Source organism: Tripterygium wilfordii, chromosome 10 (assembly GCF_013401445.1).
Source record: "Tripterygium wilfordii isolate XIE 37 chromosome 10, ASM1340144v1, whole genome shotgun sequence".
Lineage (NCBI taxonomy): Eukaryota > Viridiplantae > Streptophyta > Magnoliopsida > Celastrales > Celastraceae > Tripterygium > Tripterygium wilfordii.
The window spans coordinates 5,944,465-5,969,266 of record NC_052241.1 but is presented as its reverse complement, the minus strand read 5'-3'; positions in this window follow the sequence as shown (position 1 = coordinate 5,969,266).

Sequence of the window (24,802 nt, the reverse complement as noted above, 5' to 3'; positions counted from 1 at the left end):
ACTCCAACGCGTCAAGCTGGACCATTAAACTCTATTTAGAGTTCCTAGAAGTCTAAGTTGCGAGTTTAGCTTACGTACGACGTTTTGTTAGGTAAAGATGCCGATAGACCAAGTTATGTTCGAAATTGCACAAAACATGAAAAACTTGTCTATGGACAGAATTGAGTATTCCCAAAGCATCAAAGTGCACGGTTGTACTCTATTTAATGTTCTTAATTGTTTAACTTGCTAGTTTAGCTTTCGTACAACGTTTCTCTAGGTAAAGATGCCGATTAACCAGGTTATGTTTGAAATTGCTCAAAACGTGACAAACTTGTCTATGTACAGAATTGAGCATTCCCAAAGCATTAAAGTGGAAAATTGTACTCTATTTAATGTTCTTAGAAGTCTAACTTGCTAGTTTAGCTTTCGTACAACGTTTCGTTAGGTAAAGATTCTAATAGACCAAGTTATGTTCAAAATTGCACAAAATGAGAAAAACTTGTCAATGGAGAGAATTGAGCAGCTCCAGAGTGTCAAACTGGACCATTAAACTCTATTTAGTGTTCTTATAAGTCTAGGTTTCTAGGCCAGCTTACGTACAACGTTTCGTTAGGTAAAGATGTCAATAGACCAAGTTATGTTTGAAATTGCACAAAACGTGATAAACTTGTCTACGGACAGAATTGAGGATTCCCAAAGCATCAAAGTGGACGGTTGTACTCTATTTATTGTTCTTAGAAGTCTAGCTTGCTAGTTTAGCTTTCACACAATGTTTCGTTAGGTAAAGATACCAATAGACCAAGTCACAAAACATGAAAAGCTCGTCCATGGAAAGAGTTGAGTAACTCCAAAGCGTCAAAGTGGACCATTAAACTCTATTTAGTGTTCCTAGAAGTCTAACTTGCTAGTTTAGCTTTCTTACACCATTACGTTAGGTAAAGATAACAATAGGCCAAGTAACGTTCGACATTGCACAAAACGTGCAAAACTTGTCTGTGGACAGAATTGAGCATTCCCAAAGCATCAAAGTGGACGGTTGTACTCTATTTAATGCTCTTATAAGTCTAACTTGCTAGTTTAGCTTCCGTACAATGTTTCGCTATGTAAAGATGCCAATAGACCAAGTTATTTTTGAAATTGCACAAAACGTGAAAAGCTCATCTACGGAAAGCGTTGAGCAACTCCAAAGCGTCGAACTGGACCATTAAACTCTATTTAGTGTTCCTGGAAGTCTAAGTTTCAAGTCTAGCATACGTACAACGTTTTGTTGGGTAAAGATGCCAAAAGGCCAACTTATATTTGAAATTACACAAAAACTTGAAAAGCTTGTCTATGGAGAGAGTTGAGCAACTCCAAAGCGTCAAACTGGACCATTAAACTCTATTTAGTGTTCCTAGAAGTCTAAGTTTAAAGTATAGCTTTCGTACAACGTTTTGTTAGCTAAAGATGTCAATAGACCAACTTATGTTTGAAATTACACAAAACGTGAAAAGCTCGTCTATGGAGAGAGTTGAGCAACTCCAACGCGTCAAACTGGACCATTAAACTCTATTTAGAGTTCCTAGAAGTCGAAGTTGCTAGTTTAGCTGACGCACGACGTTTTGTTAGGTAAAGATGCCGATAGACCAAGCTATGTTCGAAATTGCACAAATCATGAAAAACTTGTCTATGGACAGAATTGAGGATTCCCATAGCATCAAAGTGGACGGTTGTACTCTATTTAATGTTCGTAGATGTCTAACTTGCTAGTTTAACTTTCGTACAACGTTTCGATAGGTAAAGCTGTCAATAGACCAAGTTATGTTCGAAATTGCACAAAATGAGAAAAACTTGTCTATGGAGAGAGTTGAGCAGCTCCAAAGTGTCAAACTGGACCATTAAACTCTATTTAGTGTTCTTAGAAGTCTAAGTTTCTAAGCTAGCTTACGTACAACGTTTTGTTAGGTAAAGATGCCAATAGGCCAAGTTATATTTGAAATTGCACAAAAACTTGAAAAGCTTGTCTACGGAGAGAGTTGAGCAACTCCAAATCGTCTAACTGGACCATTAAACTCTATTTAGTGTTCCTAGAAGTCTAAGTTTCAAGTCTAGCTTTCGTACAACGTTTCGTTAGCTAAAGATGCCAATAGATCAACTTATGTTTCAAATTGCACAAAACGTGAAAAGCTCGTCTATGGAGAGAGTTGAGCAACTCCAACTCGTCAAACTGGACCATTAAACTCTATTTTGAGTTCCTAGAAGTCTAAGTTACTAGTTTAGCTGACGTACAACGTTTTGTTAGGTAAAGATGCCGATAGACCAAGTTACGTTCAAAATTACGCAAAACGTGAAAAACTTGTCTATGGATAGAATTGAGCATTCGCAAAGCATTAAAGTGGAAAATTGTACTCTATTTAATGTTCTTAAAAGTCTAACTTGCTAGTTTAGCTTTCGTACAACGTTTCGTTAGGTAAAGATGCCAATAGGCCAAGTTATGTTTGAAATTGCACAAAATGAGAAAAACTTGTCTATGGAGAGAGTTGAGCAGCTCCAAAGTGTCAAACTGGACCATTAAACTCTATTTAGTGTTCTTAGAAGTCTAGGTTTCTAGGCTAGCTTACGTACAACGTTTCGTCAGGTAAAGATGCCAATAGACCAAGTTATGTTTGAAATTGCACAAAACGTGATTAACCTTGTCTATGGACAGAATTGAGCATTCCCAAAGCATCAAAGTGGACGGTTGTACGCTATTTAATGTTCTTAGAAGTCTAGCTTGCTAGTTTAGCTTTCACACAATGTTTCGTTAGGTAAAGATACCAATAGACCAAGTCACAAAACATGAAAAGCTCGTCTATGGAGAGAGTTGAGTAAGTCCAAAGCGTCAAAGTGGACCATTAAACTCTATTTTGTTCCTAGAAGTCTAAGTTGCTAGTTTAGCTTTCGTACACCATTTCGTTAGGTAAAGATGCCAATAGGCCAAGTTACGTTCGAAATTGCACAAAACATGCAAAACTTGTCTATGGACAGAATTGAGCATTCCCAAAGCATCAAAGTGGACGGTTGTACTGTATTAAATGTTCTTAGAAGTCTGACTTGCTAGTTTAGCTTTCGTACAATTTTTCGTTAGGTAAAGACGCCAATAGACCAAGTTACGTTTGAAATTGCACAAAACATGAAAAGCTCGTCGATGGAGAGAGTTGAGCAACTCCAAAGCGTCAAAGTGGCCCATTAAACTCTATTTAGTGTTCCTAGGAGTCTAAGTTGTTAGTTTAGCTGTCGTACAACGTTTCGTTAGGTAAAGATGCCAATAGCCCAAGTTATGTTCGAAATGGCATAAAATGTGAAAAACTTGTCTATGGACAAAATTGAGCATTCCCAAAGCATCAAACTGGACAATTGTAGTCTATTTAATGCTCTTATAAGTCTAACTCGCTAGTTTAGCTTTCGTACAACGTTTCGTTGTGTAAAGATGCCAATAGACCAAGTTATGTTTGAAATTGCACAAAACGTGAAAAGCTCGTCTATGGAAAGCGTTGAGCAACTCCAAAGCGTCAAACTGGACCATTTAACTCTATTTAATGTCCCTGGAAGTCTAAGTTTCAAGTCTAGCTTACGTACAACGTTTTTTTGGGTAAAGATGCCAATAAGCCAACTTATGTTTGAAATTACACAAAAACTTGAAAAGCTTGTCTATGGAGAGAGTTGAGCAACTCCAAAGCATCAAACTGGACCAGTAAACTCTATTTAGTGTTCCTAGAAGTCAAAGTTTCAAGTATAGCTTTCGTACAACGTTTCGTTAGCTAAAGATGCCAATAGACCAACTTATGTTTGAAATTGCACAAAACGTGAAAAGCTCGTCTACGGAGAGAGTTGCGCAACTCCAACGCATCAAACTGGACCATTAAACTCCATTTAGAGTTCCTAGAAGTCTAAGTTGCTAGTTTAGCGGACGCACAACGTTTTGTTAGGTAAAGATGCCGATAGACCAAGTTATGTTCGAAATTGCACAAAACGTGAAAAACTTGTCTATGGACAGAATTGAGCATTCCCATAGCATCAAAGTGGACGGTTGTACTCTATTTAATGTTCTTAGATGTCTAACTTGCTAGTTTAGCTTTCGTACAACGTTTCGACAGGTAAAGCTGTCAATAGACCAAGTTATGTTCGAAATTGCACAAAATGAGAAAAACTTGTGTATAGAGAGAGTTGAGCTGCTCCAAAGTGTCAAACTGGACCATTAAACTCTATTTAGTGTTCTTAGAAGTCTAAGTTTCTAAGCTAGCTTACGTACAACGTTTTGTTAGGTAAAGATGCCAATAGGCCAAGTTATATTTGAAATTGCACAAAAACTTGAAAAGCTTGTCTATGGAGAGAGTTGAGCAACTCCAAAGCGTCAAAGTGGACCATTAAACTCTATTTAGTGCTTCTAGATGTGTAAGTTTCTAGTTTAGCTATTGTACAACGTTTTGTTAGGTAAAAATGTCAATAGACCAAGTTATGTTCGAAATTGCACAAAACGTGCAAAACTTGTCTATGGACAGAATTGAGCATTCCCAATGCATCAAAGTGGACGGTTGTACGGTATTAAATGTTCTTAGAAGTCTGACTTGCTTGTTTAGCTTTTCTACAATGTTTCGTTAGGTAAAGACGCCAATAGACAAAGTTATGTATGAAATTGCACAAAACATGAAAAGCTCGTCTATGGAGAGAGTTGAGCAACTCCAAAGCGTCAAAGTGGGCCATTAAACTCTATTTAGTGTTCCTAGAAATCTAAGTTGCTAGTTTAGTTTTCGTACAACGTTTTGTTAGGTAAAGATGCCAATAGCCCAAGTTATGTTCGAAATGGCATAAAATGTGAAAAACTTGTCTATGGACAGAATTGAGCATTCCCAAAGCATCAAACTGGACGGTTGTACTCTATTTAATGTTCTTATAAGTCTAACTTGCTAGTTTAGCTTTCATACAACGTTTCGTTATGTAAATATGCCAATAGACCAAGTTGTGTTTGAAATTGCACAAAATGTGAAAAGCTCGTCTATGGTAAGCGTTGAGCAACTCCAAAGCGTCAAACTGGGCCATTAAACTCTATTTAGTGTTCCTGGAAGTATGAGCTTCAAGTCTAGCTTACGTACAACGTTTTGTTGGGTAAAGATGCCAATAGGCCAATTTATGTTTGAAATTACACAAAAACTTGAAAAGATTGTGTATGGAGAGAGTTGAGCAACTCCAAAGCGTTAAACTGGACCATTAAACTCTATTTAGTGTTCCTAGAAGTCTAGGTTTCAAGTATAGCTTTCGTACAACGTTTCGTTAGCTAAAGATGCCAATAGACCAACTTATGTTTGAAATTGCACAAAACGTGAAAAGCTCGTCTATGGAGAGAGTTAAGCAACTCCAACTCGTCAAATTGGACCATTAAACTCTATGTAGAGTTCCTAGAAGTCTAAGTTGCTAGTTTAGCTGACGCACAACGTTTTGTTAGGTAAAGATGCCGATAGACCAAGTTATGTTCGAAATTGCACAAAACGTGAAAAACTTGCCGATGGACATAATTGAGCATTCCCATAGCATCAAAGTGGACGGTTGTACTCTACTTAATGTTCTTAGATGTCTAACTTGCTAGTTTAGCTTTCGTACAAGGTTTCGTTAGGTAAAGCTGCCAGTAGACCAAGTTATGTTCAAAATTGCCCAAAATGAGAAAAACTTGTCTATGGAGAGAGTTGAGCAGCTCCAAAGTGTTAAACAGGACCGTTAAACTCTATTTAGTATTCTTAGAAGTCTAGGTTTCTAGGCTAGCTTACGTACAACGTTTTGTTAGGTAAAGATGCCAATGGACCAAGTTATATTTTAAATTGCACAAAAACTTGAAAAGCTCGTCTATGGAGAGAGTTGAACAACTCCAAAGTGTCAAAGTAGGCCATTAAACTCTATTTAGTGTTCCTAGAAGTCTAAGTCGCTAGTTTAGCTTTCGTATAACGTTTCGTTAGGTAAAGATGCCAATAGACCAAGTTATGTTCGAAATTTAACAAAACATGATAAACTTGTCTATGGACAGAATTGAGCATTCCCAAAGTATCAAAGTGGACGGTTGTACTCTATTTAATGTTCTTAGAAGTCCAACTTGCTAGTTTAGCTTTCGTACAACGTTTCTTTAGGTAAAGATGCCAATAAACCAAATTATGTTTGAAATTGCACAAAACATGCAAGGCTTGTCTATGGAGAGAGTTGAGCAACTCCAAAGCGTTAAAGTGGACCATTAAACTCTGTTCAGTGTTCCTAGAAGTCTAAATTGCACAAAACATAAAAACTTGTCTATGGACAGAATTGAGCATTCCCAAATCATCAAGGTGGACGGTTTTACTCTATTAAATGTTCTTAGAAGTCTCACTTGCTAGTTTAGTTTTCGTACAAAGTTTCATTAGGTAAAGACGCCAATAGACCAAGTTATGTTTGAAATTGCACAAAAACTTGAAAAGCTCGTCTATGGAGGGAGTTGAGCACCTGCAAAGCGTCAAAGTGGGCCCTTAAACTCTATTTAGTGTTCCTAGAAATATAAGTTGCTAGTTTAGCTTTCGTTCAACGTTTCGTTAGGTAGACCAATTTAAGTTCGAAATGGCATAAAATGTGAAAAACTTGTCTATGGACAGAATTGAGCATTCCCAAAGCATCAAAGTGGATGGTTGTACTCTATTTAATGTTCTTATAAGTCTAACTTGCTAGTTTAGCTTTCATACAACTTTTCGTTATGTAAAGATGCCAATATACCAAGTTATATTTGAAATTGCACAAAACTTGAAAAGCTCGTCCATGGAGTGAGTTGAGCAACTCCAAAGCGTCAAACAGGACCATTAAACTCTCTTTAATGTTCTTCTAAGTCTAACTCGCTAGTTTAGCTTACGTACAACGTTTTGTTAGGTAAAGATGCCAATAGACCAAGTTATGTTTGAAATTACATAAAAAATTGAAAAGCTCATCTATGGAGAGAGTTGAGCAACTGCAAAGCGTCAAAGTGGGCCATTAAACTCTATTTAGTGTTCCTAGAAATGTAAGTTGCTAGTTTAGCTTTCGTACAACGTTTCTTTAGGTAAAGATGCCAATAGACCAAGTTATGTTTGAAATGGCATAAAATGTAAAAAACTTGTCTATGGACAAAATTGAGGATTCCCAAAGCATAAAAGTGGATGGTTGTACTCTATTTAATGTTCTTAGTAGCCAAACTTGCTTGTTTACCTTTCGTGCAACGTTTCATCGGGTAAAGATGCCAAAAGACCAAGTTATGTTTGCAATTGCGCAAAAATTTGAAATGCTCGTACGTGGAGAGAGTTGAGCAACTCTAGAGCATCAAAGTGGGCCATTAAACTCTATTTAGTGTTCCTAGAAGTCTAAGTTGCTAGTTTAGCTTTCGTACATCGTTTTGTTAGGCAAAGGATGCCAATAGACCAAGTTATGTTCAAAATTGCACACAACATGAAAAACTTGTCTATGGACAGAATTGAGAATTCCCAAAGCATCAAAGTGGATAGTTCTACTCTATTGAATGTTCTTAGAAGTCTAACTTGCTAGTTTGGCTTTCGTACAACATTTCGTTAGGTAAATATGCCAATAGACCAAATTATGTTCGAAATTGCACAAAATAAGAAAAACTTGTCTATGGAGAGAGTTGAGCAGCTCCAAATTGTCAAACTGGACCATTAAACTCGATTTAGTGTTCTTAGATGTCTAAGTTTCTAGTCTAGCCTACGTACAACGTTTTGTTAGGAAAAGATGCCAATAGACCAAGTCATATTTGAAATTGCACAAAAACTTGAAAAGCTCGTCTATGGAGAGAGTTGAGCAACTCCAAAGCGTCAAAGTAGGCAATTAAACTCTATTTTGTGTTCCTAGAAGTCTAAGTCACTAGTTTAGCTTTCGTATAACGTTTCGCTAGGCAAAGATGCGAATAGATCAAGTTATGTTCGAAATTGCACAAAACGTGATAAACTTGTCTATGGATAGAATTGAGCATTCCCAATGCATCAAAGTAGATGGTTGTACTCTATTTAATGTTCTTAGAATTCTAACTTGCTAGTTTAGCTTTCGTACAACGTTTCGTTAGGTAAAGATACCGATAGACCAAGTCACAAAACGTGAAAAGCTCGTCTATGGAGAGATTTGAGTAACTCCAAAGTGGACCATTAAACTCTATTTAGTGTTCCTAGAAGTCTAAGTTGCTACTTTAGCTTTCGTACACCGTTTAGTTAGGTAAAGATGCCAATAGGCCAAGTTATGTTCGAAATTACACAAAATGAGAAAAACTTGTCTATGGATAGAATTGAGCATTCCCAAAGCATCAAAGTGGACGGTTGTACTCTATTTAATGTTCTTATAAGTGTAGCTTGCTAGTTTAGCTTTCGTACAACGCTTGTTATGTAAAGATGCCAATAGACCAAGTTATGTTTAAAATTGTACAAAACGTGAAAAGCTCGTCTATGGAGAGAGTTGAGCAACTCCAAAGCGTCAAACTGGACCATTAAACTCTATTTACTGTTCCTAGAAGTCTAAGTTTCAAGTCTAGCTTACGTACAACATTTTGTTAGGTAAAGATGCCCATAGACCAAGTTATGTTTGAAATTGCATAAGAACTTTAAAAGCTTGTCTATAGAGAGAGTTGAGCAACTGCAAAGCGTCAAACTGGACCATTAAACTCTAATTAGTGTTCCAAGAAGTCTAAGTTTCAAGTCTAGCTATCGTACAACGTTTCATTAGGTAAAGATGCCAATAGACCAAGTTATGTTTGAAATTGCACAAAACATGAAAAGTTCGTCTATGGAGAGAGTTGAGCAACTCCAACTCGTCAAACTGGACCATTAAACTCTATTTAGAGTTCCTAGAATTCTAAGTTGCAAGTTTAGCTTTTGTATAACATTTTGTTAGGTACAAATGTCAATAGACCAAGTTATGTTCAAAATTACAGAAAACGTGAAAAACTTGTCTATGAACAGAATTGAGCATTCCCAAGGCATCAAAGTGGACGGTTGTACTATATTTAATGTTCTTAGAAGTCTAACTTGCTAGTTTGGCTTTCGTACAACGTTTCGTTAGGTAAAGATGCCAATAGACCAAGTTATGTTTGAAATTGCACAAAACGTGAGCTTGTCTACGGAGAGAGTTGAGCAACTCCAAAGCGTCAAAGCGGGCCATTAAACTCTATTTAGTGTTCCTAGAAGTCTAAGTTGCTAGTTTAGCTTTCATACAATGTTTCGTTAGGTAAAAGATGCCAATAGACCAACTTATGTTCGAAATTACACAAAACGTTAAAAACTTATCTATGGACAAAATTGAGCATTCCCAAAGCATCAAAGTGGACGGTCAAACTCTATTGAATTTTCTTAGAAGTCCAACTTTCTAGTTTAGCTTTCGGACAACGTTTCGTTAGGTAAAGACACCAATAGACCAAGTTGTGTTTGAAATTCCACAAAACGTAAAAAGCACGTCTACGGAGAGAGTTGAGCAACTCCAAAGCGTCAAAGTGGGCCATTAAACTCTATTTAGTGTTCCTAGAAGTCTAAGTTTCTAGTCTAGCTGTCGTACAACGTTTCATTAGGTAAAGATGCCAAAAGACCAAGTTATGTTTGAAATTGCACAAAAAGTGAAAAGCTCGTCTATGGAGAGAGTTGAGCAACTCCAACGCATCCAACTGGACCATTAAACTCTATTTAGTGTTCCTAGAAGTCTAGGTTGCTAGTTTAGCTTAGGTACGACGTTTTGCTAGGTAAAGATGCCGATAGACCAAGTTATGTTCGAAATTCCACAAAACGTTAAAAACTTATCAATGGACAGAATTGAGCATTCCCAATGCATCAAAGTGGATGGTTGTACTCTATTCAATGTTCTTAGAATTCTAACTTGCTAGTTTAGCTTTCGTACAACGTTTCGTTAGGTAAACATACCGATAGACCAAGTCACAAAACGTGAAAAGCTCGTCTATGGAGAGAGTTGAGTAACTGTAAAGTGTCAAAGTGGACCATTAAACTCTATTTAGTGTTCCTAGAAGTCTAAGTTGCTACTTTAGCTTTCGTACACCGTTTAGTTAGGTAAAGATGCCAATAGGCCAAGTTATGTTCGAAATTGCACAAAATGAGAAAAACTTGTCTATGGACAGAATTGAGCATTCTCAAAGCATCAAAGTGGACGGTTGTACTCTATTTAATGTTCTTATAAGTGTAACTCGCTAGTTTAGCTTTCGTACAACGTTTCGTTATGTAAAGATGCCAATAGACCAAGTTATGTTTAAAATTGTACAAAACGTGAAAAGCTCGTCTATGGAGAGAGTTGAGCAACTCCAAAGCGTCAAACTGGAGCATTAAACTCTATTTAGTGTTCCTAGAAGTCTAAGTTTCAAGTCTAGCTTACGTACAACATTTTGTTAGGTAAAGATGCCAATAGACCAAGTTATGTTTGAAATTACATAAGAACATTAAAAGCTCGTCTATAGAGAGAGTTGAGCAACTGCAAAGCGTCAAACTGGACCATTAAACTCTATTTAGTGTTCCAAGAAGTCTAAGTTTCAAGTCTAGCTGTCGTACAACGTTTCATTTGGTAAAGATGCCAATAGACCAAGTTATGTTTGAAATTGCACAAAACATGAAAAGTTCATCTATGGAGAGAGTTGAGCAACTCCAACACGTCAAACTGGACCATTAAACTCTATTTAGAGTTCCTAGAAGTCTAAGTTGCAAGTTTAGCTTTTGTATAACATTTCGTTAGGTACAAATGTCAATAGACCAAGTTATGTTCAAAATTACACAAAACGTGAAAAACTTGTCTATGGACAGAATTGAGCATTCCCAAGGCATCAAAGTGGACGGTTGTACTATATTTAATGTTCTTACAAGTCTAACTCGCTAGTTTAGCTTTCGTACAACGTTTCGTTAGGTAAAGATGCCAATAGACCAAGTTATGTTTGAAATTGCACAAAAGGTGAGCTTGTCTACGGAGAGAGTTGAGCAACTCCAAAGCGTCAAAGTGGGCCATTAAACTCTATTTAGTGTTCCTAGAAGTCTAAGTTGCTAGTTTAGCTTTCATACAATGTTTCGTTAGCTAAAAGATGCCAATAGACCAACTTATGTTTGAAATTACACAAAACGTGAAAAACTTATCTATAGACAAAATTGAGCATTCCCAAAGCATCAAAGTGGACGGTTGTACTCTATTGAATTTTCTTAGAAGTCTAACTTTCTAGTTTAGCTTTCGTACAACGTTTCGTTAGGTAAAGACACCAATAGACCAAGTTGTGTTTGAAATTGCACAAAACGTGAAAAGCACGTGTACTTAGAGAGTTGACCAACTCCAAAGCGTCAAAGTGGGCCATTAATATCTATTTAGTGTTCCTAGAAGTCTAAGTTTCAAGTCTAGCTGTCGTACAACGTTTCATTAGGTAAAGATGCCAAAAGACCAAGTTATGTTTGAAATTGCACAAAACATGAAAAGCTCGTCTATGGAGAGAGTTGAGCAACTCCAACGCGTCAAACTGGAACGTTAAACTCTATTTAGTGTTCCTAGAAGTCTAGGTTTCTAGTTTAGCTTAAGTACGATGTTTTGCAAGGTAAAGATGCCGATAGACCAAGTTATGTTCGAAATTGCACAAAACGTGAAAAACTTATCAATGGACAGAATTGAGCATTCCCAAAGAATCAAAGTGGACGGTTGTACTCTATTGAATGTTCTTGGAAGTCTAACTTGCTAGGTTAGCATTCGTACAACGTTTCGTTAGGTAATGACGCCAATAGACCAAGTTATGTTTCAAAGTGCACAAAAACGTGAAAAGCTCGTCTATGGAGAGAGTTGAGCGATTCCAAAGTGTCAAAGTGGGCCATTAAACTCTATTTAGTGTTCCTAGAAGCCTAAGTTGCTAATTTAGTTTTCGCACGATGTTTCATTAGGTAAAGATGCCAATAGAACAACTTATGTTCGAAATTGCATAAAACGTGAAAAACTTATCTATGGACAGAATTGACCATTTCCAAAGCATCAAAATGGACGGTTGTACTTTATTGATTGTTCTTGGAAGTCTAACTTGCTAATTTAGCTTTCGTACAACGTTTCGTTAGGTAATGACGCCAATAGACCGAGTTATGTTTGAAATTGCACAAAAAGTGGAAAGCTCGTCTACGGAGAGAGTTGAGCAACTCCAAAGTGTCAAAGTGGGCCATTAAACTATATTTAGTGTTCCTAGAAATCTAAGTTGGCAGTTTAGCTGTCGTACAACGTTTCGTTAGGTAAAGATGCCAATAGACCAAGTTATGTTCAAAATTGCATAAAATGCGAAAAATTTGTCTATGGATAGATTTGAGCATTCGCAAAGCATCAAAGTGGACGGTTGTACTCTATTTAATGTTCTTACAAGTCTAAATTGCTAGTCTGGCTTACATTCAACACTTTGTTAGGTAAAGATGCCAATAGACCAAGTTATTTTTGCAATTACATAAAAACTTGAAAAGCTCGTCTATGGAGAGAGTTGAGCAACTCCAAGGCGTCAAACTGGACCATTAAATTCTATATAGTGTTCCTAGAAGTCTAAGTTTCAAGTCTAGCTTTCGTACAATGTTTTGTTACGTAATGATGCCAATAGACCAAGTTATATTTGAAATTCCACAAAACATAAAAAGCTCGCCTATGGAGAGAGTTAAGCAACTCCAAGGCGTCAAACTGGACCATTAAACTCTATTTAGAGTTCCTAGAAGTCTAAGTTACTAGTTTAGCTTACGTACAACGTTTTCTTAGGTAAAGATGTTGATAGACCAAGTTATGTTCGAAATTGCACAAAACGTGTAAAACTTGTCTATGGATAGAATTAAGCATTCCCAAAGCATCAAAGTGGACGATTGTACTCTATTTAATGTTCTTAGAAGTCTAACTTTCTAGGTTAGCTTCCGTACAACGTTTCTTTAGGTAAAGATGCAAATAAACCAATTTATCTTTGAAATTGCACAAAACGTGAAAAGCTTGTCTATGGAAAGAGTTGACCAACTCCAAAGCGTCAAAGTGGACCATTAAACTCTGTTTAGTCTTCCTAGAAGTCTAAGTTTGTAGTTTAGCTTTTGTACAACGTTTCGTTGGGTAACAATGCAAATAGACCAAGTTATGTTCGAAATTGCACAAAACGTGAAAAACTTGTCTATAGACAGAATTGAGCATTCCCAAAGCATCAAAGTGGACGGTTGTAATCTATTTAATGTTCTGAGAAGTCTAACTTGCTAGTTTAGCTTTCGTACAAATTTTCGTTAGGTAAAGACGCCAATAGACCAAGTTATGTTTGGAATTGCACAAAACGTGAAAAGTTCATCTATGGAGAGAGTTGAGCAACTCCAAAGCGTCAAAGTGGGCCATTAAACTCTATTTAGTGTTCCTAGAAATCTAAGTTGCTAGTTTAGCTTTCGTACAACGTTTCGTTAGGTAAAGATGCCAATAGACCAAGTTATGTTCGAAATTACACAAAACGTGAAAAACTTATCCATGGACAGAATTGAGCGTTCCCAAAGCATCAAAGTGGACGATTGTACTCTATTGAATGTTCTTAGAAGTCTCACTTGCTAGTTTAGCTTTCGTACAACGTTTCATTAGGTAAAGACGCCAATAGACCAAGTTATGTTTGAAATTACACAAAACGGGAAAAGCTCGTCTATGGAGAGAGTTGACCCACTCTAAAGTGTCAAAGTGGGCCATTAAACTCTATTTCGTGTTCCTAGAAATATAAGTTTCTAGTTTTGCTTTCGTACAATGTTTCGTTAGGTAAAGATTCCAATAGACCATGTTGTGTTCGAAAGTGCATAAAATGTGAAAAACTTGTCTATGGACAGAATTGAGCATTCCCAATGCATCAAAGTGGAAATGTTCTTATAAGTCTAACTTGCTAGTTTAGCTACGTTATGTAAAGATGCCAATAGACCAAGTTATGTTTGAAATTGCACAAAACGTGAAAAGCTCATCTATGGAGAGAGTTGAGCAACTCCAAAGCGTCAAACTACACCATTAAACTCTATTTAGTGTTCCTGGAAATCTAAGTTTCAAGTCCAGGTTACATACAACGTTTTGTTAGGTAAAGATGCCAATACACCAAGTTATGTTTGAAATTACACAAAAACTTGAAAAGCTAGTCTATGGAGAGAGTTGAGCAACTCGAAAGCATCAAAGTAGACCATTAAAATCTATTTACTGTTCCTGGAAATCTAAGTTGCTAGTTTAGCTTTTGTCCAACGTTTTGTTAGGTAAAGTTGCCAATAGACCAAGTAATGTTCGAAATTGCACAAAACGTGAAAAACTAGTCTATGGATAGAATTGAGCATTCCCAAAGCATCAAAGTGGATGGTTGTACTCTATTTAATGTTGTTAGAAGCCAAACTTGCTTGTTTAGCTTTCGTACAACGTTTCGTTAGGTAAAGATGCCAATAGACCAAGTAATGTTTGAAATTGCACATAACGTGAAAAGCTCGTCTATGGAGATAGTTGAGCAACTCCAAAGCGTCAAAGTGGGCCATTAAACTCTATTTAGTGTTCCTAGAAGTCTAAGTTGCTAGTTTAGCTTTCGTACAACATTTCGTTAGGTAAAGATGCCAATAGACCAAGTTATGTTCAAAATGGCACAAAACGTGAGAAACTTATCTATGGAAAGAATTGAGAATTTCCAAAGCATCAAAGTGGATGGTTGTACTCTATTTAATGTTCTTGGAAGCCAAACTTGCTTGTTTAGCTTTCGCACAATGTTTCGTTCGGTAAAGATGCCAATAGACCAAGTTATGTTTGAAATTGCACAAAACGTGAAAAGCTCGTCTATGGAGAGAGTTGAGCAACTCCAAAGCGTCAAAGTGGACAATTAAACTCTATTTAGTGTTCCTAGAAGTCTAAGTTGCTAGTTTAGCTTTCGTACAACGTTTCGTTAGGTAAAGATGCCAATAGACCAAGTTATGTTCGAAATTGCACAAAACGTGAAAAACATGTCTATGGATTGAATTGAGCATTCCCAAAGGCTCAAAATGGATGGTTGTACTCTATTTAATGTTGTCTAAAGCCAAACTTGCCTGTTTAGCTTTCGTACAACATTTCATTAGGTAAAGATGTCAATAGACCAAGTTATGTTTGAAATTGCACAAAACGTGAAAAGCTCGTCTATGGAGAGAGTTGAGCAACTCTGAAGCATCAAAGTGGGACATTAAACTCTATTTAGTGTTCCTAGAAGTCTAAGTTGCTAGTTTAGCCTTCGTATGACGTTTCGTTAGGTAAAGATGCCAATAGACCAACTTATGTTCGAAATTGCACAAACCGTGAGAAACTTATCTGTGGACAGAATTGAGCATTCCCAAAGCATCAAAGTGGATGGTTGTACTCTATTAAATGTTCTTAGAAGTCTAACTTGCTAGTTTAGCTTTCGTACAACGTTTCGTTAGGTAAAGACGCCAATAGACCAAGTTATGTTTGAAACTACACAAAACGTGAAAAGCTCGTCTATGAAGAGAATTGAGGAATTCCAAAGCGTCAAAGTGGACCATTAAACTCTGTTTAGTGTTCATAGAAGTCTAAGTCACTAGTTTCGTCTTCGTATAACGTTTCGTTAGGTAAAGATGCCAATAGACCAAGTTATGTTTGAAATTACACAAAAACTTGAAGAGCTCGTCCATGGAAAGAGTGGAGCAACTCCAAAGCATCAAAGAATACCATTAAACTCTATTTAGTTTTCCTAGAAATCTAAGTTGCTAGTTTAGCTTTCATACAACGTTTCGTTAGGTAAAGATGCCAATAGACCAAGTTATGTTCGAAATTGCACAAAACGTGAAAAACTTATCTACGGATAAAATTGAGCATTCCCAAAGCATCAAAGTGGATGGTTGTACTCTATTTAATGTTCTTAGAAGCCAAACTTGCTTGTTTAGCTTTCGTACAACGTTTTGATAGGTAAAGAGGCCAATAGACCAAGTTATGTTTGAAATTGCACAAAAACTTGAAAAGCTCGTATGTGGAGAGGGTTGAGCGACTCTAAAGCGTCAAAGTGGGCCATTAAAGTGTTTCTAGAAGTCTAAGTTGCCAGTTTATCCTTCGTACATCGTTTGGTTAGGCAAATGATACCAATAAACCAAGTTATGTTTGAAATTGTACAAAACGTGAAAAACTTGTCTATGGAAAGAATTGAGCATTTCCAAAGCATCAAAATGGACGGTTGTACTCTATTTAATGTTCTTAAAAGTCTAACTTGCTAGTTTAGCTTTCGTACAACGTTTTGATAGGTAAAGAGGCCAATAGACCAAGTAATGTTTGAAATTGCACAAAACGTGAAAAGCTCATCTATGGAGAGAGTTGAGCAACTTCAAAACGTCAAAGTGGACCATTAAACTCTATTTAGTGTTCCTAGAATTCTAAGTTGCTCGTTTAGCTTTGGTACAACGTTTCGTTAGGTAAAGTTGCCAATAGACTAAGTTATGTTCAAAATTGCACAAAATGTGAAAAAACTTGTCTATGGACAGAATTGAGCATTCCCAAAGCATCAAAGAGCACTGTTGTACTCTATTTAATGTTCTTAAAAGTCTAACTTGCTAGTTTAGCTTTCGTACAACGTTTCGTTAGGTAAGGATGCCAATAATCTAAGTTATGTTTGAAACTACACAAAACGTGAAAAGCTCGTCTAGGGAGAGAATTAAGCAACTCCAAAGCGTCAAAGTGGACCATTAAACTCTGTTTAGTGTTCCTAGAAGCCTAAGTCACTAGTTTCGCTTTCGTATAACGTTTCATTAGGTAAAGATGCCAATAGACCAAGTTATGTTTGAAATTACACAAAAACTTGAAGAGCTCGTCCATGGAAAGAGTGGAGCAGCTCCAAAGCATCAAAGTAGACCATTAAACTCTATTTAGTTTTCCTAGAAATCTAAGTTGCTAGTTTAGCTTTCGTACAACGTTTCGTGAGGTAAAGATGCCAATAGACCAAGTTATGTTCGAAATTGCACAAAACGTGAAAAACTTATCTACGGATAAAATTGAGCATTCCCAAAGCATCAAAGTGGATGGTTGTACTCTATTTAATGTTCTTAGAAGCCAAACTTGCTTGTTTAGCTTTCGCACAATGTTTCGTTCGGTAAAGATGCCAATAGACCAAGTTATGTTTGAAATTGCACAAAAACTTGAAAAGCTCGTATGTGGAGAGGGTTGAGCGACTCTAAAGTGTCAAAGTGGGCCATTAAACTCCATTTAGTGTTCCTAGAAGTCTAAGTTGCTAGTTTAGCCTTCGTACATCGTTTCGTTAGGCAAATGATACCAATAGACCAAGTTATGTTCGAAATTGTACAAAACGTGAAAAACCTGTCTATGGACAGAATTGAGCATTTCCAAAGCATCAAAGTGGACAGTTGTACTCTATTTAATGTTCTTGGAAGTCTAAATTGCTAGTTTTGTTTCGTACAACGTTTTGCTAGGTAAAGAGGCCAATAGACCAAGTAATGTTTGAAATTGCACAAAACGTGAAAAGCTCATCTATGGAGAGAGTTGAGCAACTCCAAAACGTCAAAGTGGACCATTAAACTCTATTTAGTGTTCCTAGAAGTCTAAGTTGCTAGTTTAGCTTTTGTACAACGTTTCGTTAGGTAAAGATGCCAATAGACCAAGTTATGTTCGAAATTGCACAAAATGTGAAAAAACTTGTCTATGGACAGAATTGAGCATTCCCAAAGCATCAAAGAGCACGGCTGTACTCTATTTAATGTTCTTAAAAGTCTAACTTGCTAGTTTAGATTTCGTACAACGTTTCGTTAGGTAAAGATGCCAATAAACCAAGTTATGTTTGAAACTACACAAAACGTGAAAAGCTCGTCTATGGAGAGAATTGAGCAACTCCAAAGCGTCAAAGTGGACCATTGAACTCTGTTTAGTGTTCCTAGAAGTCTAAGTCGCTAGTTTCGCTTTCGTATAATGTTTCGTTAGGTAAAGATGCCAATAGACCAAGTTATGTTTGAAATTACACAAAAACTTGAAGAGCTCGTCCATGGAAAGAGTGGAGCAACTCCAAAGCATCAAAGTAGACCATTAAACTCTATTTAGTTTTCCTAGAAATCTAAGTTGCTAGTTTAGCTTTCGTACAACGTTTCGTTAGGTAAAGATGCCAATAGACCAAGTTATGTTTGAAATTGCACAAAAACTTGAAACGCTCGTACGTGGAGAGGGTTGAGCGACTCTAAAGCGTCAAAGTGGGCCATTAAACTCTATTTAGTGTTCCTAGAAGTCTAAGTTGCTAGTTTAGCCTTCGTACATCGTTTCGTTAGGCAAATGATACCAATAGACCAAGTTATGTTCGAAATTGTATAAAACGTGAAAAACTTGTCTATGGACAGAATTGAGCATTTCCAAAGCATCGAAGTGGACGGTTGTACTCTATTTAATGTTCTTGGAAGTCTAACTTGCTAGTTTGGTTTCGTACAACGTTTTGATAGGTAAAGAGGCCAATAGACCAAGTAATGTTTGAAATTGCACAAAACGTGAAAAGCTCATCTATAGAGAGAGTTGAGCAACTCCCAAACGTCAAAGTGGACCATTAAACTCTATTTAGTGTTCCTAGAAGTCTAAGTTGCTAGTTTAGCTTTTGTACAACGTTTCGTTAGGTAAAGATGCCAATTGACCAAGTTATGTTCGAAATTGCACAAAATGTGAAAAAACTTGTCTATGGACAGAATTGAGCATTCCCAAAGCATCAAAGAGCACGGCTGTACTCTATTTAATGTTCTTAAAAGTCTAACTTGCTAGTTTAGATTTCGTACAACGTTTCGTTAGGTAAAGATGCCAATAAACCAAGTTATGTTTGAAACTACACAAAACGTGAAAAGCTCGTCTATGGAGAGAATTGAGCAACTCCAAAGCGTCAAAGTGGACCATTGAACTCTGTTTAGTGTTCCTAGAAGTCTAAGTCGCTAGTTTCGCTTTCGTATAATGTTTTGTTAGGTAAAGATGCCAATAGACCAAGTTATGTTTGAAATTACACAAAAACTTGAAGAGCTTGTCCATGGAAAGAGTGGAGCAACTCCAAAGCATCAAAGTAGACCATTAAACTCTATTTAGTTTTCCTAGAAATCTAAGTTGCTAGTTTATCTTTCGTACAACGTTTCGTTAGGTAAAGATGCCAATAGACCAAGTTATGTTTGAAATTGCACAAAAACTTGAAACGCTCGTACGTGGAGAGGGTTGAGCGACTCTAAAGCGTCAAAGTGGGCCATTAAACTCTATTTAGTGTTCCTAGAAGTCTAAGTTGCTAGTTTAGCCTTCGTACATCGTTTCGTTAGGCAAATGATACCAATAGACCAAGTTATGTTCGAAATTGTATAAAACGTGAAAAACTTGTCTATGGACAGAATTGAGCATTTCCAAAGCATCGAAGTGGACGGTTGTACTCTATTTAATGTTCTTGGAAGTCTAACTTGCTAGTTTGGTTTCGTACAACGTTTTGATAGGTAAAGAGGCCAATAGACCAAGTAATGTTTGAAATTGCACAAAACGTGAAAAGCTCATCTATAGAGAGAGTTGAGCAACTCCCAAACGTCAAAGTGGACCATTAAACTCTATTTAGTGTTCCTAGAAGTCTAAGTTGCTAGTTTAGCTTTTGTACAACGTTTCGTTAGGTAAAGATGCCAATTGACCAAGTTATGTTCGAAATTGCACAAAATGTGAAAAAACTTGTCTATGGACAGAATTGAGCATTCCCAAAGCATCAAAGAGCACGGCTGTACTCTATTTAATGTTCTTAAAAGTCTAACTTGCTAGTTTAGATTTCGTACAACGTTTCGTTAGGTAAAGATGCCAATAAACCAAGTTATGTTTGAAACTACACAAAACGTGAAAAGCTCGTCTATGGAGAGAATTGAGCAAATCCAAAGCGTCAAAGTGGACCATTGAACTCTGTTTAGTGTTCCTAGAAGTCTAAGTCGCTAGTTTCGCTTTCGTATAATGTTTTGTTAGGTAAAGATGCCAATAGACCAAGTTATGTTTGAAATTACACAAAAACTTGAAGAGCTCGTCCATGGAAAGAGTGGAGCAACTCCAAAGCATCAAAGTAGACCATTAAACTCTATTTACTTTTCCTAGAAATCTAAGTTGCTAGTTTAGCTTTCGTACAACGTTTCGTTAGGTAAAGATGCCAATAGACCAAGTTATGTTTGAAATTGCACAAAAACTTGAAACGCTCGTATGTGGAGAGGGTTGAGCGACTCTAAAGCGTCAAAGTGGGCCATTAAACTCTATTTAGTGTTCCTAGAAGTCTAAGTTGCTAGTTTAGCCTTCGTACATCGTTTCGTTAGGCAAATGATACCAATAGACCAAGTTATGTTCGAAATTGTATAAAACGTGAAAAACTTGTCTATGGACAGAATTGAGCATTTCCAAAGCATCGAAGTGGACGGTTGTACTCTATTTAATGTTCTTGGAAGTCTAACTTGCTAGTTTGGTTTCGTACAACGTTTTGATAGGTAAAGAGGCCAATAGACCAAGTAATGTTTGAAATTGCACAAAACGTGAAAAGCTCATCTATAGAGAGAGTTGAGCAACTCCCAAACGTCAAAGTGGACCATTAAACTCTATTTAGTGTTCCTAGAAGTCTAAGTTGCTAGTTTAGCTTTTGTACAACGTTTCGTTAGGTAAAGATGCCAATAGACCAAGTTATGTTCGAAATTGCACAAAATGTGAAAAAACTTGTCTATGGACAAAATTGAGCATTCCCAAAGCATCAAAGAGCACGGTTGTACTCTATTTAATGTTCTTAAAAGTCTAACTTGCTAGTTTAGCTTTCGTACAGCGTTTCGTTAGGTAAAAATGCCAATAAACCAAGTTATGTTTGAAACTACACAAAACGTGAAAAGCTCGTCTATGGAGAGAATTGAGCAACTCCAAAACGTCAAAGTGGACCATTAAACTCTGTTTAGTGTTCCTAGAAGTCTAAGTCACTAGTTTTGCTTTCGTATAACGTTTCGTTAGGTAAAGATGCCGATAGACCAAGTTATGTTCGAAATTGCACAAAATGTGAAAAAACTTGTCTATGGACAGAATTGAGGATTCCCAAAGCATCAAAGTGGATGGTTGTACTCTATTTAATGTTCTTAGAAGTCTAACTTGCTGGGATAGCTTTCGTACAACGTTTCTTTAGGTAAAGATGCCAATAAACCAAGTTATGTTTGAAATTGCAGAAAATGTGACAAGCTTGTCCATGGAGAGGGTTGAGCAACTCCAAAGCGTCAAAGTGGACCATTAAACTCTGTTTAGTGTTCCTAGAAGTCTAAGTCGCTAGTTTAGCTTTTGTACAATGTTTCGTTAGGTTAAAATTCAAATAGACCAAGTTATATTCGAAATTGCACAAACCGTGAAAACTTTGTCTATAGACAGAATTGAGCATTCCCAAAGTGTGAAAGTGGACGTTTGTACTCTATTTAATGTTCTTAGAAGTCTAACTTGCTAGTTTAGCTTTCGTACAACGTTTCGTTCGGTAAAGATGCCAATAGACCAAGTTATGTTTGAAATTGCACAAAATGTGCAAAGCTCGTCTATGGAGAGAGTTGAGCAACTCCAAAGCGTCAAAGTGGGCCATTAAACTCTATTTAGTGTTCCTAGGAGTCTAAGTTGCTAGTTTAGCTTTCGTATGACGTTTCGTTAGGTAAAGATGCCAATAGACCAACTTATGTTCGAAATTACACAAACCGTGAGAAACTTTTCTATAGACAGAATTGAGTATTCCCAAAGCATCAAAGTGGATGGTTGTACTCTATTGAATTTCTTAGAAGTGTAACTTGCTAGTTTAGCTTATGTACAACGTTACGTTAGGTAAAGATGCCGATAGACCAAGTTATGTTCGAAATTGCACAAAACGTGAAAAAATTTTCTATGGACAGAATTGAGCATTCCCAAAGCATCAAAGTGGACGGCTATACTCTATTTAATGTTCTTAGAATCCTAACTTGCTGGGATAGCTTTCGTACAACGTTTCTTTAGGTAAAGATGGCAGTAAACCAAGTTATGTTTGAAATTGCAGAAAATGTGAAAAGCTTGTCTATGGAGGGAGTTGAGCAACTCCAAAGCGTCAAAGTGGACCTTTAAACTCTGTTTAGTGTTGCTTGAAGTCTAAGTTGCTAGTTTAGCTTTTGTACAATGTTTCGTTAGGTAAAAATGCAAATAGACCAAGTTATGTTCAAAATTGCACAAAACGTGAAAAACTTGTCTATAGACGGGATTGATCATTCCCAAAGCATCAAAGTGGACGGTTGCACTCTATTTAATGTTGTTGGAAGTCTAACTTGCTAGTTTAGCTTTCGTACAACGTTTCGTCAGGTAAAGATGCCAATAGACCAAGTTAGTTTGAAATTGCACAAAACGTGAAAAGCTCATCAATGGAGAGAGTTGAGCAACTCCAAAGCGTCAAAGTGGGCCATTAAACTCTATTTATTGTTCCTAGAAATCTAAGTTGCTAGTTTAGCTTTCATACAACGTTTCGTTAGGTAAAGATGCCAATAGACCAAGTTATGTTCGAAATTGCATAAAACGTGAAAAGCTCGTCTATGGAGAGAGTTGAGCAACTCCAAAGCGTCAAAGTGGGCCATTAAACTCTATTTAGTGTTCCTAGAAGTCTAAGTTGCTAGTTTAGCTTTCGTACATCGTTTCGTTAGGCAAATGATGCCAATAGACCAAGTTATGTTCAAAATTTCACAAAACGTGAAAAACTTGTCTATGGACAGAATTGAGCATTGTCAAAGCATCAAAGTGGACAGTTGTACTCTATTTAATGTTCTTAGAAGTCTAACTTGCTAGTTTGATTTCGTACAACGTTTTGATAGGTAAAGATGCCAATAGACCAAGTAATGTTTGAAATTGCACAAAAGTGCAAAGCTAGTTTAGCTTTCGTATGACGTTTTGTTAGGTAAAGATGCCAATAGACCAACTTATGTTCGAAATTACAGAAACCGTGAGAAACTTATCTATGGACAGAATTGACCATTTCCAAAGCATCAAAGTGGATGGTTGTACCCTATTGAATGTTCTTAGAAGTCTAACCTTTTATTTGAGCTTTCATGCAACGTTTCATTCGGTAAAGACGCCAATAGATCAAGTTATGCTAGAAATTGCACAAAACGTGAAAAGCTCATCTATGGAGACAGTTGAGCAACTCCAAAGCGTCAAAGTGGGCCATTAAACTCTATTTAGTGTTCCTAGAAGTCTAAGTTGCTAGTTTAGCTTTCGTACATCGTTTCGTTAGGTAAAGATGCCAACAGACCAAGTAATGTTTGAAATTGCACAAAACGTGGAAAGCTCATCTATGGAGAGAATTGAGCAACTCCAAAGCGTCAAAGTGGACCATTAAACTCTGTTTGGTATTCCTAGAAGTCTAAGTCTATAGTTTAGCTTTCGTATAACGTTTCGTTAGGTAAATATGCCAATAGACCAAGTTATGTTCAAAATTACACAAAATGTGAAAAACTTGTCTATGGAGAGAGTTGAGCAACTCCAAAGTGTCAAAGTGGACCATTAAACTCTTTTTAGTGTTCCTAGAAGTCTAAGTTGGTTGTTTAGCTTTTGTACAACGTTTCATTAGGTAAAGATGCCGATAGACCAAGTTATGTTCGAAATTGAACAAAACGTGAAAAACTTGTCTATGGACAGAATTGAGCATTCCCAAAGCATCAAAGTGGACGGCTGCACTCTATTTAATGTTCTTAGAATCCTAACTTGCTGGGATAGCTTTCGTACAACGTTTCTTTACGTAAAGATGGCAGTAAACCAAGTTATGTTTGAAATTGCAGAAAATGTGAAAAGCTTGTCTATGGAGAGAGTTGAGCAACTCCAAAGCGTCAAAGTGGACCTTTAAACTCTGTTTAGTGTTGCTTGAAGTCTAAGTTGCTAGTTTAGCTTTTGTACAATGTTTCGTTAGGTAAAAATGCAAATAGACCAAGTTATGTTCAAAATTGCACAAAACGTGAAAAACTTGTCTATAGACGGGATTGATCATTCCCAAAGCATCAAAGTGGACGGTTGTACTCTATTTAATGTTGTTGGAAGTCTAACTTGCTAGTTTAGCTTTCGTACAACGTTTCGTTAGGTAAAGATGCCAGTAGACCAAGTTAGTTTGAAATTGCACAAAACGTGAAAAGCTCATCAATGGAGAGAGTTGAGCAACTCCAAAGCGTCAAAGTGGGCCATTAAACTCTATTTATTGTTCCTAGAAATCTAAGTTGCTAGTTTAGCTTTCATACAACGTTTCGTTAGGTAAAGATGCCAATAGACCAAGTTATGTTCGAAATTGCATAAAACGTGAAAAGCTCGTCTATGGAGAGAGTTGAGCAACTCCAAAGCGTCAAAGTGGGCCATTAAACTCTATTTAGTGTTCCTAGAAGTCTAAGTTGCTAGTTTAGCTTTCGTACATCGTTTTCGTTAGGCAAATGATGCCAATAGACCAAGTTATGTTCAAAATTTCACAAAACGTGAAAAACTTGTCTATGGACAGAATTGAGCATTGTCAAAGCATCAAAGTGGACAGTTGTACTCTATTTAATGTTCTTAGAAGTCTAACTTGCTAGTTTGATTTCGTACAACGTTTTGATAGATAAAGATGCCAATAGACCAAGTAATGTTTGAAATTGCACAAAAGTGCAAAGCTAGTTTAGCTTTCGTATGACGTTTCGTTAGGTAAAGATGCCAATAGACCAACTTATGTTCGAAATTACAGAAACGGTGAGAAACTTATCTATGGACAGAATTGACCATTTCCATAGCATCAAAGTGGATGGTTGTACCCTATTGAATGTTCTTGGAAGTCTAACCTTCTATTTGAGCTTTCATGCAACGTTTCGTTCGGTAAAGA